The sequence below is a fragment of the Petaurus breviceps genome, unplaced genomic scaffold (assembly GCF_028583685.1).
Source record: "Petaurus breviceps papuanus isolate PSGF00001 unplaced genomic scaffold, PetGlider_PUasm1.0 224, whole genome shotgun sequence".
Taxonomy (NCBI): Eukaryota; Metazoa; Chordata; class Mammalia; order Diprotodontia; family Petauridae; genus Petaurus; species Petaurus breviceps.
Window position 1 is genome coordinate 4,225,653 of NW_027185887.1, and position 9,063 is coordinate 4,234,715.

Below are 9,063 nucleotides of genomic sequence, written 5' to 3' on the forward strand. Positions count from 1 at the left end.
GGTGGTCCTGGAGTGTGTGGCCAGTGAGTCAGAGCTTGTGGGGGCTGTAGAGAGGGCACCCTCCTAATAGCTTTGGCAGCTGCAAAAACCCCAGTGATTTGGGACAAAGCTTTCTACATTCTGGAAGCAGAGTTCTACCTTGGCAAAGAACTCAAAAGTCAAGTAATTGGCAAGATGAGCAAGAAGAGGCAGCACCATAGAATCCTTTTTGGGGGACAAAAAGGATCAAAGCATGGAGTGGGAGGAAGACAGCAAAGGCAGAACTCCTGTATCAAAAGCCTCCAACAAAAATATGAATTGGTTACAGGCCATGGAGGAGCTCGAGAAGGATCTTGAAAATCAAGTAAGAGAAGTGGAGGAAAAATTGGGAAGAGAAATGAGAATGATGCAAGAAAATCATGAAAAGTGAGTCAAGAGCTTGCTAAAGGAGACCCAAAAATACAGTAAAGAAAAATAACACCTTAAAAAATAGGCTAACTAAAATGGCAAAAGAGGCCCAAAAAGCCAGTGAGGAGAAGAATGCCTTAAAAAGCTGAATTTGCCGGATGGAAAATGAATTTCAAAAACTCACTGACAAGAATAAACTTCTCCAAAATTAGATTGGAGCAACTGGAAGCTAATGACTTTATGAGAAATCAAGATAATATAAAAGAGATCCAAACAAATGAAAAAGTAGAAGGCAATGTGAAATATCTCATTGGGAAAACCACTGACCTGGAAAATAGATCCAGGATTAATTTATTAATTAATATTATTGGGCTACCTGAAAGCCATGATCAAAAAAAGAGCCTAGACACCATCTTTTAAGAAATTATCAAGCAGAATTGCCCTGATATTCAAGAACCAGAGGGGAAAATAGAAATTGAAAGAATTCACCTATTGCCTCTTAAAAAAGATCCCAAAAAGAAAACTCCTAGGAATATTATAGCTAAATTCCAGAGATACCAGGTCAAGGAGAAAATACTGCAAGCAGTCAGGGTGAAACAATTTGAGTATTGTGGAAACAGAATCAGGATAACACAAGACCTGCTTCTACATTAAGGGATCAAAGGACTTGTAATATGATATTCCAGAGGTCAAAGGAGCTAGGACTAAAACCAAGAATCACCTACCCAGCAAAACTGAGTATAGTGCTACAGGGGAAAATATGGTAATTCAATGAAATATAGGATTTTCGAGCATTCTTGATGAAAAAAACAGAGCTGAACAGAAAATTTGATTTTCAAACACAAGAAGGAAGAGAAGCATGAGAAGGTAAACAGGAAAAATAAATCATAAGGGACTTATTGAAGTTGAACTATTTACATTCCTACACGGAAAAACAAGAATTGTAACTTTTCTCAGTATGAGGTTAGTTGAAGGGAATATATATGCGTATATCTATATGTATACATATATATGTATGTATAGGAGGGTACATGAATATGTAAATATGTGTGAGTGTGGGCATATGTATGTTCATATATGCATAGAGGGCAAGGGATGAGTTGAATATGAAGGGAAAATATCTAAAAAATAAAATTAAGAGGTGAGAGAGTAATTTATTGGGAGAAGGAAAAAGGGAGAAATAGATTAGGATAAATATCTCATACAAAAGAGACAAGAGACAACTGTTACAATGGAAGGGAAGAGCAGGAAGGTGAAAGGGAATGGGACAACCTTATTCTCATTGAATTTGGCTTAAAGAGGGAATAACATACACACTCAATTGGGTATCTTACCCTACAGGAAATAGGAGGGTAGGGGATAAAAAGAGGAATAATAGAAGGAGGGCAGATTGGGGGAGAATGTAGTTAGAAGCAAACATTTTTGAAAAGGGATAGGGTGAAAGGAGAAAATAGAGTAAGGGGGGGGCAGGATAGGATAGAGGGAAAATTTTCCACAATATAACTACTATGGAAATTATTTGGGTAACTACACATGTACAACCTGTATTGAATTTCTTATCTTCCTAGTGGAGGTGGGTGAGGATAGAAGAAAGGAAAAAATCTGGAACTCAAAGTTTTAAAAACAAATGTTTAAAAAAATTGTTTTTTACGTGCAACTGGGAAATAAGATATACAGGCACTTGGGTACAGATATCCATCTTACCCTACTAGAAATTTAGGGGCAACGGGGGAGGATATAGGAGAGAAGAGGTTAGGGGAAGGGGTCAGTAGGCTTGCCATTTTGGGGTGGGGGTAGGGGAAAGTTGGGGAGAAAAAATTGTAACTCAAAATCTTGTAGAAATAAATGTTGAAAACTAAAAATTAAGTAAATAAATTTATTAAAATGAAAAAAAAATCCACCTTCACTCCTTCATTTTCTGTCTGTTTATTGAGAGTGAGAGTCAGGAGTAGGATTGAGGGCTTGGGAAGCATGAAGTTTTGAAATAGCCACTGCGTGGACTATAGAAGAGATGGTTTGGGAAAATAAACTTAAAATAATCACTTAAAGTGGCTCAACGAATCTAATAATCATATCTACAGACATCCCTGAAACACTCACTTTTACCCACCAAACTGGTAAAAAAAAAGAATCGAAAAAGATGCATTTCAGTGTTGGTGGAACTGTGGAGAAACAGGAACCTTGTTATATTGCTAATAGAGCTTTAAATTATTGTAATAGTTTTGGAAAGCAACATGACAGTATATAATGATTTAAAGAACTAAATTTAAAGAACTAAAACTAAAACTAAACTCTAAAGGTGATATTGAAATGGCTAGAAAAGACCCTTTTTGTATAGAAATATTCATAGCATCTTTATTCATAATAGAAAAATCAGGAAATGATCCAAATATTCACAAAATGAGAAACATATAAATCATGATATGTGAAAATAGGATAGGAAAATAGATTGTACCTGTGGTTTTAATTGTTTAAGTAGGAACAACTTCTATCAATACAGGTGAGCATCTCCCCTGCAATTTATACTCTCCATCTACTCTGCATTTAACTTACATATTGTGATTTTTATGCCGTCTCCATTAGAATGCAAGCTATTTGAGACCAGGGACTATTTTTTTTGCATTTTTCAAATGCTTTAATTTCCGATTTACATCATTCATTTCCACCAGATTTTGAGTTACACATTTTCTCCCTATTTTTCCCCTACCCACCACCCCAAAATAGCAGTCCCACAGGATATCCCCTCGTCCAAACTGCTCTCTCCCATATCTTCTCCCATACCCCCTTCGACTTTTCCAGTAGGGCATGGTGTATCTCTATGCCCCAGTGCCTGTATAACTTATTTCCCAATTACATGTAAAATAGCATTAATAATAATAATAATAATATATATATTTTTAAAATTTGATTTTAAAACTTTGAATTCCAGTTTTATTCCCTTCCTTCCTTGTCACCCACCCTTACTGGGAAGATAAGCAGTTCAGTATAGGTTGTACATGTGTAGCTAATGCTACATTAACATAGTAGATATATTGTAAGAGACTGACTCCCTTCTATCCCACCTCCCACTTGTTCTATTCTCTACTTTGATCCTGTCACAGGGACTATTTTTTACATTTATTTTTATCCCAGTGCCTGGCATATAATAAGTGCTTAATAAATGCTTATTTAGTATTAATTATAGTTTTTGAGTATTGCCAAAGGAATTGAAAGTTTAAGTGATTTGCTTAGGATCACATAGTCTGTGAACAGATGTAGGATTTCAACCCAGGTCTTTCTGACTCCTTATGAGCAACTATTCTACCATATGCATATTTCAATCTCTATCCTTTACTTTCAGTTCTAAAGTCATAATCACATCAACAAGCTATTTCTTCTGGAAACTCTGTTATTCTACTCTCCTATGCTTCCACTCATAACCCCTGTTATATTCTAAACCACTGATAAGGGTGTTCTCCAGAATGTGACCTTTGGATTAAACCTTGTACTTTCATTTCTCTAAAGAGCTTTTCATTTTTAAACTGTCTCCTAGTTACTCTAAGCCTATCAAGGTGACCTCCTCTCCAGAAGGGTCATTAAAAAAACCCCAACAAAACATAACTTTTTAGCCAGAAGTGATCAATCCTATCAGGCCCAGCATATTTACTTGTTCACCTTAATATTTGACCTCTGAAAAGAGAAAAACCTTGACTACCCAGGAACATTTTAGCTGAAGTCTGGAGGCTAGTTACCATGACTCTGTTGCTACAAACTGAGGAGGGCAATCATTCTCTAATTATTTAAGATTTGGAGTCTATGGCGAGAAATTTTAAATCTGGAAAAATCTTGCTCTCTATCTCTTGGAAGGAAAGTGAAAATGTGTTTAATTTCAATAGAAAAACAGTATCTTTCAGTTGACAACTTGGTATATACTATTAGAAAATATTAACATTAAGGAATTCAGTCACATTATGTAATTATTTTGCTCTAATTGAAAGGGTATTAGAAATTCATTTGGAAGATAATTCACACTTAAGTTAGGAGATAACTTTAGGCTTCTGTATTTGAAATGTTAATATCATTAAATGGATAAGGAGGACACTTTACATATTTTCATTATTTTGCTTTCTAGTAATATATTATGATGTGTAATTGTAGTATGGTGATAACCAAATGCTATTCGAGGGAAGCCCTAGAAACTTCTCCCAAGCTGTAAAGAGCTATGGATGTCAATTTGGTGACTGTTCCTGATGTCTGAATGAACATCAGTATATTAACCACCTGGTGTTGATTTTTTTTTTTTTTTGCTATCTAAGAAACGAACAAAATTAGGAAACTGTTGTCAGCTGCAGGATTATAGGATCATAGATTTAGGCCTGGAAGTGACTTTAGAGGTCATCTAGGTCTATCTCATTCTATAGATAAGGAAATTTAGGGTTAGAGAGAACAATTGACTTGTCCATGGTTTTATAGGTAGTGAGGTATATAGTGAGGGTGAATTAGTAGTATATAAGGGGCCATAGGGTAATTAAGAATCAAATTGTTCCTCCTTCATCTATAGTCATAATTTGAATAGTTGATACTCTTAAAAGGACATCTTTGTCCAGTCCACTGGAGGACATGACTTGTGGGAATGGGGTCAGATATAATAGGAAGAGGGTTAAACTTGAACTTTGAGATTGTATTCAGGTTTGGTTGATGGTGGTCAGGGTGATTGCTATATGTATGGTACATGCTTCTCTTGTACACAGTTAAATGGAGCTTGTTTCACCACTTATTGTGGATGCTGTAAGTGGGATTCCTGATTGAGTGTACGGTAGGTTCTAAAATCGGATGGTCCTGTCTCTTACTTTGGATCAAGACCTGAAGCCTATAGTTTCAGTACTATAGTAGAAAGATGATGGGCAGAGAGAGATCATAGGTACATGGACAACAAGGGATTATAGTATTTTAGAACTGGAATGAATCTGAGCAATTATTATTTCCTCAGTTAAATCAATGAAGAGACTGAGGAGTGTAAAAAAATATGTGAAGGGCTTCCATAAAAAGCCGCTATGATTTTTTTGTTTTCTTGCTATTTCACCAGCCTAAACTTGGTTAGTCCACTGGGGATTCTGATGTTACTTGTAATTACCACTATTTACTTCCCCCAAACAACTTGACCTCAAGTACTTCTACTCTAAAGTTCACTTCAGCCTGTTCAAATCTCTGATACTCTCACCTATGGATATTGAAGTTATTATCCTCTCTTTCAATGAATTCAATATGTGGCTCATAGACTTTTCCTCTACCTCAACTTCTGTCCCTTTCAAATACCCTGTTATCCTTGTTTCTCAATCTTATCAGCTCTAACCTCTGTCTCTAGCATATGCTCCCCATACATATCTTCTCTTTTAAATTCATTTCCCCAGGTAATAGAATTCCTGGAACAGAAATAGGGATATTTTTGAGGGGATTGAGCAAAGGAAGATAATCAATTCTGTTTGATAGTCTTTATTTACATAGGGACAGCTTCTGGACCTGTAATTTCATTGGCATAGGGAACTTATAAGGTCATAGGTTTAAATATCACTGTGACCTTAGAGGCCATCTAGTTCAACTTTCTCATTTGACAGGTGAGGAAACAGGAAATGGGTTTAGGTAGGTAAGATTAAGTGACTTGCTCAAGGTCACATTGCTAATAAAGCAATAGAGCCAGGATTTACACTCCAATCTTTCTGACTCCAAGCTCAGTGCTCCATACTCTAAACCACTATCTTAGGTCTGGTCAAGGACACTTGTTTTACCAATGTGCATCATCACTTTCTTCAATTTATAATCTTAGAGGTTAAACGACTTGCCTAAGGTTGCATAACCAGTATGTGTTAGAGATGGGACTTAAACCCAGGCCTTCCTGGCTAACTTCATTCACTATACCAGGCTTTTGTTGTTGTTATTGAGTTGGTTCAATCACGTCCAGCTCTCTGTGACCCCATTTTGGGCTTTTCTTGGCAAAGATATTGGAGTAGTTTGCCATTATCATCTCTATCTTCAACTCATTTTATAGATGAGGAAACTGAGGCAAACAGGGTTAAGTGATTCGTCCAAGGTTACACTGCTAGTAAGTGTCTAAGGCCAGATTTCACCTCATGAAGATGAGTCTTCCTGATTCTAAACCTGATGCTTTATCCACTCCACTAGCTATCATGCTGCCTCTCTTTAAATATATTTTCTAATTTTAACATTTGATGGTCTTTACTTACAACTTTGTTGGCAAAAAAGGCAAAGGGAAAATTTAAAACAGTTTACAGAGGGCATTCCAGATGATGTTAATTTAAAGAATCTGCATCTTTAATGTCCATCTGATTATTTATCCAAAGAAGATCAATACTGAATTCGCATAAGTTGTCTATTTATGAAGTACAGTGCTCTTATTTTAGGCAGTCCTTTAAAAAAATACAAAGGAAATCAAATCACTCATCAAAAAGATTCAGCTTAAATGAGGGATATTTTCAATAAGTATATTGTACTTGGTTTTAACACATGCCTAATGAAACTCACAAGTTGGAAAAATGCAGTTATATTTCTTATTTTGATTATTTACAAAATCTTTTCTGTAATGAGCATTGTATTTCAGATTACCTTTGACTTGCTCTGAATTTACTATGAGATGTAGTCAAGGTCAGAATAGAGGTGATAAGGATGAATATTCCTTTTTTTGTTTGATTTTTGTTGGAGGAAATGGTGCCCTCCCCAAATCAGTGTGAGAGACTATAAACATTCTGTTTAAAAATTCTAGACAGGAGCAAAAAAATGTAGTCGATTTCAGTTTATGTTGAGTTAACAATTTTTTCATGTAACTTGCTTGTTGTCATTCCTCTAAATCAAATGTTTTTAATTCTTCTTCTAGTTCATCCACATCCTCTCTAGTAAAAAGATTTTCACCAATAGGAATAGCACCAACAGCTTCATTTTCTTGTTCTTCTTCATTATTTTCTTCCACATCATTTTGTTCTCCATTTTCTGCCCCTCTTCCTGAAGTTTCACTCAATTTATCATCATACTTCTCTACTGAAGTATATGTACTGAATATTGCAAGACTGGTCACATTAATACTAGTCTCATCCACATCTTTTGGGATATACTGGCTTAATTCTATATCATTTACTCTTATTAGATCTTCAACCTTGTTACCATCTGTTCCTTGGGTGTGCTGGATATCATCTGCTTCATCATCATCATCAGACAACTCAGGACAAAATTCAAATACTTCATGGCCACTGATCACCAGTGCTTTTCATGCCTTAAAGTCTGCTTTTCTTCTTTCCATATGTTGTTCAAGCTTATTGATCTTTTCTTGTCTTTTCCCTTTCTTCCATGCAAGAAAAGACTCTAAAAGTGATTTTTGGCAATATTTGGTCCTAAAGCAGAATGCTCTCTTTCTATTAGATCTTCTAATAAAGTTTCATCTTTTTCTTCTTTCTTTTTCTTTTTTAATACAAAACCAGGAGGAAGAGCATGACACACATACAATTATCGACACCTCCAGGGCAAATCCCAAACCAGCCCTATGTGTTGTTTTCAACAGCATCAAGAAAATGCTTGCAAACTATTTGAGATTTTTTTTTCCGCTTCACCATGCTTCTTGTTCATCACTTCTTCCAGCTTTTTCTCATCACAGTTATCCATAGTATCCTTTTCAAATTCTTCATTTCTTGCATCTACATAAGTATTTCATTTTTCACATTTTCTTTTCAGAGAAAAATCATGGGAAAATTTACATTTATCTCCTTTAGTACATTGCCCTTGCTTGAAGAATGCAAATACTGCTGATTTGGGATCTGCACCTTTACTTATTTTCTGAGCAGCAACTACTGGTTTGAATAGTTCATTGAACTCCTGAAGTTCTTTCTTCTTGTTACCTTTCTTCAGTTTTTATCACCTTCATTTTGTGCAGCTTGTCATGGATTTTGTGGACCAAATTTAACTTGATCAGTCACAGCATTGATGAACTTCTGTTGCTTTGCCCTTTTCTTATTCTTCAAATCAAAAGTTTTGTCCTCAATGATTTTCTCCTTTTTCTGCTCCACCTTTTTATTTCCCCCATATAGAGCCTGTTTCTTGGGGGGCATCGTGGAGAGGGCCCAGATTCAGGGCCCTGCACTTCTCCAGTCCAATTGGAGGGGAATGGGGGAAGGAAAGAAGGCCACCATTGCCACCACCGCTTAGTGTGGAAGGTGAGTCTTAAAATGTTTAATTGAATTTTATGAGGGGATGGTCAAAAACTTTGATAGTTTTGGAAAGGTCAGGAAGAATGAAGATTGAACTAGGCCATCAGATACAGCTGAAGGAGATTGGTGGTACCAATGCTGCTCACCCTTTGTCAAAGTCACCTCTGCCATCTGCCTTTTCTGTTGCTATTTCTAAGCTTCTCAATATTGTTTAAGGACATCATTAAACCTTGCCCATAGAGGCCCTTATAAATTCTTGTTTAATCTCAGTCCTCCTTACTCCAGGGCCGTGCTCTATTCACTGTGCCACCTAGATGCCCCTAAGAGTATTCTCTTTAAGGAAAGGCAAGAAACTCAATGACCTGGCTAATAAGTTTACTTTAATTTACTCCAACCAATAAATTCATTCTTGGTTATTTTCCTTAGTTTACTTGAGTGAGGGAAAAATCTTACTCTGATTTTTGTACCACACTTTGTAAAGCATTAT

At 36.0% G+C, this 9,063-nt stretch overlaps 1 pseudogene; it reads right to left on the reverse strand.

The window, feature by feature from the left end:
- Window positions 1-7,216: 7,216 nt before the first annotated feature.
- On the reverse strand, window positions 7,217-8,477 carry LOC138166450 (zinc finger CCCH domain-containing protein 15 pseudogene; annotated as a pseudogene).
- Window positions 8,478-9,063: the final 586 nt, after the last annotated feature.